An 11,268-nucleotide genomic window follows, 5' to 3' on the forward strand; every position below is an offset into this window, starting at 1 on the left:
CCTCCTCCTCCTCCTCCTCCTCCTCTTCCTCCTTCTCCTCTTCTTTTTCTTCCACACGCTCCTATAGTGGTAATGTTCTGATTTACCACAACTTAAAGTCAACAGAGTCAAGGACTATGGACTGAACTCTCTGCAACTGTGAGCCAAAATAAATAAATACTTCTTCCTACCTTGTTTATATCATGCATTGATTGCATCACAGGAATCAAAGGCATTTAATACCTTCAGAGTAAACAATAAATAGTAGTCAATAAATGACAGTTGGGTTGTTCTTCCTATCAGGTGCTCAATACATGCTATGCTTTGCACCAGCTGACCTTCCCCTCCCCTCCTACCCCCAGGACAGTCTCCCACAGAACCAGGGCCATTCCTTTACTTTTTATGTGTATGTGTGCTTTGCCTGGATGTTGGTCTGTATACCATATGCATACCTGGCACCCATGGAGGTAGGAAGAGGGCATCAGAACTCTGGAACTAGATGGTTGTGAACCACCTTATAGATACAGAGAAAAAAACCCAGGTCCTCTGCAAGAGAAAGACGTATGTTTAGCTACTGAACAGGATCTCTAGACCCCAGGACCATTTCTTATAACAAAGGCAGTTGGCAGATTCTCACACTCTGCCTTGCGTCATCATCCTCTTGCCCAGTTATCAGTGAGAGGGGAAACACTGGGGAGAATAGTCTTGACAGAGTGCATTTCATCAAGGAAACAGTGAAAACTGTCCAAAGCAGAGGGGCTGTTCTGCAGGAGCCCCTGCAAGGTGTACTTCCTCAAGTCTCATGTCATTCTCACACCAGCTCTAGGGGTAAGAATTAAAGCCCCACTGTAGAGATGTGAATAACAAGTTTCAGACAGATCCTTTGTCCAAAGGTCTTAACTCCAACAGTGGCAAGCAGGCTTTAAAACTCAAGAGCTCCTTTTCCTACATAAGATTGAATATATGAATGAGAGAGCAATGAAGCCCAAACCCAGCACTTGCTTGAGCCTGCTGTACCCTCATACCTGTTGAGTCCCTCCAAGTACAAACTTCCCACCACTGTGTCCATCCATGAAGACACAACCTCCCCAGAAGGCGCACACAGGATTCTTCTCCTGATGTTATGAAGAGATGAGAGGTATCGGAAAGCTTGGGTTCAGCCTCAAGTTTCTCAGTTCATGGCTGCAGTTTTTAACTTTCTAAATATGTGCTTCTTTGCCTGGAAAATTAGGATAAAAATGCCTTGTGCTTAGAGATGTTGTGATGGTTCTGTGTAATGATGTGTGGGGAAAGAGGGTTCTAAACCAGAAAGCATGGTACTGATGTGTTTCAGGCCCAGATCACAGTCAAACAAAATCACCTGAACTTAAAGTTTTTACCAGTTCAAATCTCCCAGAGTCCTGGGGTGGGGATGGAGGTGGGGGACTCTGGGTTAGCAGATGATTCCTGCTTACTGCTGACTTGACACAGATTTGGCATTTGTCGGTGTCTGATATGCCTATCTGTGTATGGTGTGAATACTTGTGAATGATGCCATAGTGCTTGCCCTCAGATGGGTGGTCAATGGGGAAACAGAGACAGACTGTAGCCAGTAATCAAATAGATGTGAGGACAAGACACATATGAACAAATAGGCCAAACTGGAGAATTGAAGAACGCTGTCCCGCAACTTTTCTCCAAGTTCACCCTAGGCTAAACACAATTTTTATTTTTTTTACCTAACAAATGTTTATAAGAATCTTCTAAAGTACTGGAATGTATCACAGAACAAAATAAATAGTTCCTGCTATCAAGTATTTTAGTAGATTGGCCCAGTAATAAAAAGGTAAAAATTAATAAGAATGTAATCATGCATGGCATCATATATTCTGATGATATAACTACATGTACTATGAAAATATTAAGGTAGAATAAAGGAACAGAAACAGAGAAAAGTGATGAGGATTAGCTTGGTTGATACAGCATTTGCCTAGCAAGTGTGAAGCCTTGGGTTTGATCCCCTGTTCCGCAAAAACTGGGTATGGTGGCGTCTGCCAATAATCTCAGCACTCATGAAAAGGAAGCAGGAGTTCCCAAGTTCAAGGTCATTCTCTGATACAAATCAAATATCTCAAAAATATTAATTGGTTGATTGATTATATTTTAAATCTGGGAGACTAGAAGTGGCTAAAATGAAAAGAAAAAAGGAAGGATGAAGGGGTTGTGTTATAGATTAATCAAAGTGACAATGGAACTGGCTACTGAGCACAGATATGAATAGGGTAAGGACATGATCACTGAATGATCATGAAATATGCACAATATTGATGAAGAATAGGGCAATAAAACTTTCAGAATGTAGCTAAAGCAGGACTTAGAATAAGTTTCATAACTTCAAGTGTTTATACTTTAAAATAAGGATAACATTAAGTCAGTTAGGGGGTTGGAGGTTGGGGGACTGGAGAAATGGCTCAGCGATTAAGAGCATTGGCTGCTCTTCCAGAGGTCCTGAATTCAATTCCCAGCAACATGGTGGCTCACTACCATTCGTAATGGGATCCGATGCCTTCTTCTGGTGTGTGTCTGAAGACAGCTATAGTGTACTCATATAAATAAAATAAATAAATCTTGAAGAAAAAAAAGAGTGGAGGTTGTGTGTGGTGGCTCACATCTGTAACCCCACCACTCAGAAGGCCAAGGCAAAAGGAGCTCTGTGAGTCTGAGGCCAGTCTGAGATGCATAGTGAGTACCAAATGAGTCAGAGCTACAAATAAAATTAAAATAAAAACTAAACGCTTTCCACCCCCTCTCAAAAGCATAGAATTAACTGAAACAGAAAAATTAACAATCTGGGGCTGGAGAGATGGCCCAGCAGGTTAAAGCGCCACTGGCTGCTTTTCCAAAGAACCTGGGTTCAAGTCCCAGCACCCACATAGTGACTTATAACCAGCAGTAACTCCAGTTTCAGAGAATCTGATGCCCTCTTCCGGCCTTCTCAGGTATCAGGAATGTATGTGGTGGTACACATACATATATGCAAGCAAAACACTCACATACACAAAATAAGATAAATAATTTTTTTTTAAAGAAAAAAAGAACAATGAGGAGGAAGCAATATAATAGAAAGCTGGTTTCTTTGGGGGAACTGATAACAATCAATAAGCCCCTGGCTAGATGACTCAGTAAGAAAGAGGTGCTGGGAGGTGGCTCAGTGGGTAAAAGTGCTTTCTGACTTGAGTTTGACCCCATGAATCCATGGTTTGTTTTTTTTAAGCCACCTGTAGCAGCACACATTTGTAATCGCAGCAGACGAGATTCTACTAGACATTGGTGTAAGAGCTTAGCAGCAGAAACATGAGGAACTGGTCCAAAATAGTGCAGAAATAAAAAGGCCATGCATGCACATACCTTTAGTCCCAGCACTCTGGAGGCAGAGGCAGCCAGATCTCTGAGTTTGAAGCTAACCTAGTCTACACAGTGAGTTCCGGGCCAGCCTATGCTGCATAGCAAGACCCTATGGACACTGAAATGATATAATCATATGAACAACTTCAAGTAAATAATTGAAAAATGTAGGTGGAGTAAACAATCATCTTGAGTGATTCAAACTGACCAATACTGTCACAGGATTCTGAACATGTAAAATATTAAAGGTTTATAAAAAAAAACAGTAGGATAGCTGGGCAGTGGTGGTTTATGCCTTTAATCCCAGCACTCGAGAGGCAGAGGCAGGAGCCAAAGCCAGCCTAGTCTACAGAGTGAGTTCCAGGACAGCCAGGACTGCACAGAAAAACCCTATCTCAAAAGAATATTATAATAAATGAATTATAAAAATATGATAATATAATCAATTTGTGTGTCTGTGTGTGTCTGTGTGTGTGTGTGTGTGTGTGTGTGTGTAATGAACAATTTGAGAAACAAAAACTTCAAATATATTAGACAGCATCAAAGACCTGTCAATTCAGGAATAAACTTTTTTTCATCAATAGATATTTTTAAAATATATATATATATATATAACTTGCCTATTACCTCTGTCCAAACTATAAGGGATTCGGGGCTATCTCAGTAGTAGTCATTGCTTTGTAAGTATCCCAGCATCTTTAGCACAATGTGTGTGCCAGTGTATGTACCTAAGTATGTATGAAAAATCTTGGTTATGTTATAAAGAATCCAACAAGAAATGGGCAGGTTCTTGGTCATTTCACAAGCTATGCAAATAATTGGTAAGTGCATGAAAGAGAACTCAGAACATGAGTGTGACGGCACATGGCTGAAACCCCAGCACTTAGGAGGTTGAGGTAGGAGAATTGTGAGTTCCAGATCAATTGGTCTAAAAACTGAATGTGTGGTCAACATCATTAATCATCTATAAATTCAAGTTGGAACTACAAAGTCATATACAGCTAGAGTAAAATATAAAACTAGAAAGACTGGCAACAGCAACTGCTGCACAGATGTGGAACGATCAAAATATTCATAATCTCTGGCAGGAGGAGGACAAAATAGTACCACCAATTGGGAAAACCCTTTGTCATTTTCACACAATGTAAAAAGCACATCAACCCTGTGTCTCAGTAGTTCTTCTCTTAGGCATTTCCCCAAGAGAAACAAAAAAACATATATCCACTTCTTTCATACAGGAAATGTTTATAAGAGCTTTATTCATAATATCCCCCAAGGTACAAACAACCCAAATAAATGTATAAACAAAATATGATAGATCCATTCATGGAGTGCAATCCGGACTCAATGAAAAACAACCCACCAGCAACACAGACGAAGCTCACCAATGCTCTAAGCAAAAGCAAAAGAATTTAATTCCATCTGTATGAAGTTCAAGAGCATGCACGCAAACACTAATTTCTAGTGTTAGGAGTTATAACAATGGCTATAGAAGGTGGAACTGATTAAAAAGGGCCATGAGGGAGTTCTTGGGGGACATAGAAATGTTCTAGCTTGATTGGGGTATGTTATGCTTTGACATTTGAAATGTACCCCATCGCTCCCTGGCGCAGATGCTTGAGCACTTGGTCCCTGGTAGTGGCACTGTTTGAGGAGGCTGTAGAGTCTTTGGGGCAGGAGCATAGCTGGAGAATGCAGGTCACTGGAGGTGGGCCTTTGAGAGTTTGTAGGCCTCCCAGCCTCCAGGCCGTTTTCTCTGCTTCCCGTCTTATAATGCGCAAACAAGTTGCTCCACAAGCTCACACACACACACACACACACACACACACACACACACGCACGCACGCACGCACACACACACACACACACACACACATATACGCGCGCACACACACACACACACACACACACACCAAGTCACCCCAGTCATTACTCCAGCCACCCAGCCTTCCCTACCAGGAGGACTGTACTCTCCAAACTGTAAAACATGGAGTGTCTCATCACAGAGATGTGAAAGGCAGCTCACACATCAGCGTGTCCATTTGTCAAAACTCATCAAACCACAGTTAGATGTACAGCACAGAATGTAGTGGAATATACTTTAAAGCTTAAAAGCTTACAATGAGACCCATGAGGAGGTGGCATAGGAAGCTCCTGAGAGCCCATGGAGAGGGGTCAGCAGGAAATGCTGTAAGAAAGACCCAGCATTTACATGGAGCCTTCAAGAATGGGTAGGATTTGGAAAAGAATGTGATAATCAGAGATGTCAAATGTGAAAGAACTCAGGAATTGCTGAGAGACTAGCTGGAACTCTGGTGCTTCCTCAGAGATCAAAATAAGCACGTGGGAGAGAGCTGGAAGTGATCACGCGGGCTCTTCATTGGAGAGACTGGTTGAAGGCCAGATCCTTGGAGACTGGGAAATGTGTATTCCTTGGGACCCACAGCAATGTGCCAGGGGCAAACTGGGCATCTAGCCCACTTCCAGGCACATAGAAAATACTCAATAAATGTTTTTCAAACAAATGAAATATAAATAATGGAACTGCTAACAGGTCTCAGCCTAAGCTATGGCTTGGAGCCCCGAGAGGACCTGGGGCTGGCTCTGACTCACTTTGTTGAGAAGCTGCATACAGTCCTGGAGTGCTGAACTTGGACACATTCTATCACGAAGCTCAAGTTGCCCTGGGGGCACCATATAACTTTATTGTAAGCTCATGCAATAACACAGGCAAATGGAACAACAATGTAAAGTTGGCTTTAATTAAAATGAAGGGTGTTTGTCTCTCCCTCCTTTTCCTCCTCAGGAAACAAGGCAGCCTGCTGAGCTATAAGGAGCGCTCAGAGGAATGTGTCCAAAGCAGGAGACAGCCTCCTATCCCCTGATGAGCGTCATCAATGTTTGAGCAGCCCCTCCCCAGTCTCTGCCACACTCCATCTTACATGAGCCACATGGCAAAAGGCACCAGGAAAGCAGAGCAGCGATGCCTTCCTAAGAGACACCAGAAAAGGGAAGGAAGGGTGGGTGTTGCCAGCCACGGAGGGAGCGAAGAAGCTGCCAGTTACAGGGTTCTTGTTCATGTAGCTGTGCTACCTCCTCAGCTGCGAGCTTCTGTGGGGCTTGACCTGGATCCACTTCAGGTCTGGTAGGAGATCATGACACAAAAGAAGTACCCACTGCTTTCTACATACACCGAAGGACCTGAATTTAGTCCTCCGAACCCATGTTTTAAAAGGCCAGGCATGGTGGTGAGCCTGTAATCTCAGAGCTGGAGAAACAGAAATAAGAGGATCCCTAGGGCTCAGTGGACAGCCAGCCAAGCTTAACCTGTAAGTTCCAGACCAAGTAAGAGACACTGTCTCAAGGTGAGTGGAGCCTAAGAAACAGAGTGACTCCTGGAGTTGCCCTCTGTCATCACAGGCACAAGCACCCAGAGATACCTGTACCCTCACACATGTGGACCAACATACATGACCACAGACATGAGGCAACCACCAAGGAACTCCTGTGAACCCAGAGATATGTCTGTAAGAGCTGACATCTAGAAAAGAAAGGTGAGCGGAAGGATTCAGTGATGTGGAAAGAGTCTCATGTGGAAGGACCAGAAGAGACGGCACAAGGCTGGGTACTTTAAGTCCTTCACCTACTCCATGTCAGCTTCTATGTGCTGTCATGCTGATGAGATGTGGCAATGCGAAGTTGCCATTTCCGGGGAGAGGAAGGCCTGTTTGGAGCATCAGCTAACTCCTTTGGTGTAAATTCTCCCACAGTTGCGAATTTCAAGTTGCCAACATGGTATTAACCAACTCACAGGAGTCCTCAAAATAAACTGGATAATCATTGGCTATTCAGGTTGATCCCAGAGTACTACTGGGTCCAGCTATCTGAGGTGCTTTCGGCTACAAGAGAATTCTGAGCACATCTCAGCCCAAGACTTGCATTCAAATGGCATCTCCGTACTAAGGTGTCTGTGCCCACAAGTCACAAACCCACCGATAATAACATAATACAAGTATAGCTACTATCTTCTGAAGATCTGTCCTAGGCCAGGTTCCCCCTTCTGAAATTGGTTTTGTTTTTACAAGTCAACGCGTTAATTTGCACAGTCACTGATATATACTACTATTCTGTTCTGTAGATGAGAAAAAAACAAGGATTAGTTTCTAACCTCTGATCACACTGCTTACTTTGTACCCGAAAGCTGCCTCAAAAAGCAGTCCTCTGTGAATAACACCCTTCCTCCATTAGTTCAACGTACAGCAGATAGAAGCCAGAAAATACTCCTTGGTACTCAGAACCCTTTAGGGGTCAGGTTAAGACAATTGACCTAGATGCTGTCAATCAGCATAGCTATTGGAAACCTGGGTTCAGAAGGAGGAGCAGTGGGGTTGAGGGTGAGTGGTGGGTGGAGTTGGATGCTGTGTCTGGGTCTGTGGCAGAAACATCCAGTTTTCTGAGTGCAGCAGTGACGGGGGCTCTAGCATCCAGCTCAAAGGCTAAAGAAACTCTGTGAGCAAGCAATGGTTTTTACTGAAAATGTCCCCACAGATGGCTCAAGCTGGCTCAAGCCATCTTCCTGGGGTGCTCCCCCCCCCCCACCAACCTGTGAGCTATTCAACAGCCCATAATAAATTTCTACTCTCTTTACTCAAAATGGATTCTAGTGTTTGTAAGGAACCCCAATAAGACAGGTAACCTAGGGTTCAAGTTTGAGTGCTTGTCTCCAGAACTCAAACTTCTACCCACACAACCCAACCCAATTCCTTCCTCTCCTACTCTCCACAGTTCTTCAACTAAGCATCCCGCCATGCAACTGATGAGGAAATGAAGCTCAAAAGAAATATAGGCCTGGACTGCTGTCCCAATCCTGCAATCTGTTATTCAGAACACTGAGATAGGAGGATGGCAAGTTCACAGACTGTCTGGGCTGTAGAGTGAGTTCAAGGTCAGACTCACAAGTTAGTGAGAGCCTGTCTCAAATTAAAAATTAAAAATGGAGCTGGATATATAAGACAGTGACCGAGTGCTTTCCTGGTGTGCCCTGGGTTCTAGGTATAATCACGGGGTGGAGGGTGTGGTGAGAGAGGAGACAGACAGACAGACAGACAGGGAGACAGAGAAATGAAGACCAAAAAAGACAGAGACAGAGAGATAGTCAGAAAGAGATCCAACTGCTTATTGCTCTACTAAGGTGAACCAAATCCAAGTTCGCTGTATAATGGTTAGGTGTGTAGAAAAAGAAGATCCTTACGGTTTGATGAAACGCAATATAAAAGGGTTCTGGTCTATAATAGTCTGACTCCAAAGCACTTGCTTTTTTCTGTTGCCTCCGCTTTCTCACCACTCATGGAGATTAGTGGGGACAAAGCAACACGGCAGCGGTCTAGCTGCCGGGGTGAGGTGAGAAGTCACGCACCTTCTGGAGAAACCTGAAAGATCAGAATGAATAGAGACCACAGGCTGGGGCTTTTGTTTGAGGGGGGTCTCTCCGTGGGCCCCGCCCTGAGGTCACCACTGTGGAGGAAGGCTTGGTTTTGGACTGCACCATAGCCACCCCAAGAGTCCCATCTGCACGGCATCCAAAGAGAGCCTACACGGGATGGTGAGAACAGCCGAAGCCCCTCAACCTGTTCGTGTGCAGGAAGAAGGCCCCTGCTGGAGTGAAGTGCAGAGTGGAGGGAACGTGTGACAGGTGTCGTGTGTACATGCAGAGTAGAAACAGGGCACTGAGAACAGGAAGTGTGAAGACTGAGAGGTTGGAGTGGCCATGACCATAAGCTGTCATAATGCTGCCACCCTTTAATACAGCTCCTTAGGTTATAGTGACCCCCCAACCATAAAATTCTTTTGTTGCTCTCATTTTGCTACGCTTATGAACCATAAAGTAAATATCTGTGTTTTATGATGGTCTTAGACAATCCCTGTGAAAGGGTGGTTCAACCCCCAAAGGGGTCACGGACCAGAGGTTGAGAACCACAACTGTAACAAGAAACGCACACATAGCTTCAGTGGTGCATTCGGTGTTTAGAGAACGATAAGGACTAAGTGAAAGGAGAGGCTGGGTACCTCCTCAGCAGCATCCCCTACTACCCACTATGTATGAATGGCTGCAAGCCGCACAGACCTAGGCCCTGCTGCTGGGCTGTGTGATCCATTGGGGAAGCCATGGGGTCAGCAGTTCCCTAGTTGAAACTTAGTTTTGTTTGGTCCCCACAAACTTTGGGGTGCCATGGGTTAATACCCACCACAACACATTGAAGAGTTTGGGTTTAGCCTAAAAGCAATTCAAAACAATGAGAAAAGATACAGTTCTGTATTTTATTTTATTTTATTTTTTAAGACAGTCTCATTACGTAGTCTAGGTTGGCCTCGAACTCACAGAGTCCTGCCTGCCTCTGTTTTCTAAGAGCTGGAATTAAAGGCGAGCTGTATTTTCTTAAAGATTACCTGGGGTTCTCTGGAGAGAAAAGACTTGAGAAAACAGTGTAGAAGAGACCTGCTGGGTAATTCTAAAGAGCAGTTAGTGACGGTGGCCCAGGAAGGACATGAGGCAAAGTGGAAGGTGTTGTGTTCCCAGTTGAACTTAAATTCATTGACTTAGTACAATTGTTATGTGCAGTGAGACACACCCCTTCCTCGGTTTTGTCATCTGTGAGACAGCCAAAAGGCTGCTAAACATCCTGAGTGAGTGGACTCCCTGTTCACCGTGACTGTTGTCTGGGAAGATGGAGGCAGAACAGGGGTCACTCTCCATGCCTTCAGTGGGAGAGTCCTTTGAGTCATCTGGTGAAGCTATCCCTGGGCTTCTGGCCCTTGACACGTCAGTCAAGAAGAAACTGGAGCTACCGGAGTGCACATGGTATCCCTAAGGCAGTGGGAAGGAAGGAGACGCCCCAGGGAGAGACTGCAATGGGAAACACACAGGTGCAAGTGAGCATTGCACTTTTTCTGGCTTTCCTTGCCAGATGAGAGATCTGGGGTTTGCTCCTGAACCCTGGAAAAAAAAAAAATACTAGAGATAACAGTAGCTTTGGTTGTGCCCTGGAGATATGGAGTAATTCATCCTCCTGACCCCAGTGGCCTTGGTTGCTGGCCCTGCCTTGATTCCCGGGGGAGGCAGGTCTGAGTCAGCTCCTCTGGGCCCTGAACCTGTCTGAGCCTTCAGACCCAGGGCTTAGGCAGCTAAGCCCCAGCCCGTGCTGACAAATCCCTTCTAATAGAGAGATCAACTTTTCAATACTTCCGTTGCTGTTCTCGAGACATCCCAGGGCAGCAGACAACAGGCTGGTCCAAGAGCTATAGAGAGCTGGCACCCCAGCCCTGGAGACTCTCCTCAAAGCCTCACTGGCTTGTCACACCCACTCCTGCAGGGACTCTCACTGGAGCCTCATGGGGAGACACAGGGCACACACGAGGATACTATGAGACTTAGGGACTAAGTCACATATGGCTCTTAAGAACTGCAGCAGCCTCTACTCCTACCTTGGTTCCTTTTCATTTGTTCTTCCTTCCGCTGCAAGTTTTTTTTCCTCTCAGAATGAGTGAGGTTTCTCCATCATCCCTCTCAAGTTTTTATCAGAAAGTCATGGGCTCAGGGAAGCAGACTCTACTAATCCTCTTGAAATGGCAGACACAAGCTCCTCTCCTCGGTGCTGGCTTTATCCCCCCCCCCACCCATCGTTATTCTTTCTGTAATGTGGTCCCCATTTCCCACACTGTATTTTCCTTCTCACTTGTAATTGCTCATGTCTCCCATCCCTGACTAAAGGTCCATGAAAGCAGAAACCCTGCTTCTGCTGTCTCTGATGAATCTTCAAAGGCCAGAACTGAGTCAGGCACAGTAGACAACCAAGTATTTGTCTACTAAGTGACCGATTGATTGATTGATGGTTGATTGAGGAGGTG

General features: G+C 44.8%; 1 long non-coding RNA gene across 1 annotated transcript in view; it reads left to right on the top strand.

The window, feature by feature from the left end:
• Nucleotides 1–8,006, top strand: part of LOC110322753 — a 34,492-nt gene extending 26,486 nt beyond the window's left edge. Inside the window, exon 4 of the long non-coding RNA XR_002380592.1 lies at nucleotides 6,170–8,006. This is a non-coding gene — a long non-coding RNA (uncharacterized LOC110322753). The remainder of the gene's footprint in view (nucleotides 1–6,169) is intronic.
• Nucleotides 8,007–11,268: the final 3,262 nt, after the last annotated feature.

Source organism: Mus pahari, chromosome 6 (assembly GCF_900095145.1).
Source record: "Mus pahari chromosome 6, PAHARI_EIJ_v1.1, whole genome shotgun sequence".
NCBI lineage: Eukaryota > Metazoa > Chordata > Mammalia > Rodentia > Muridae > Mus > Mus pahari.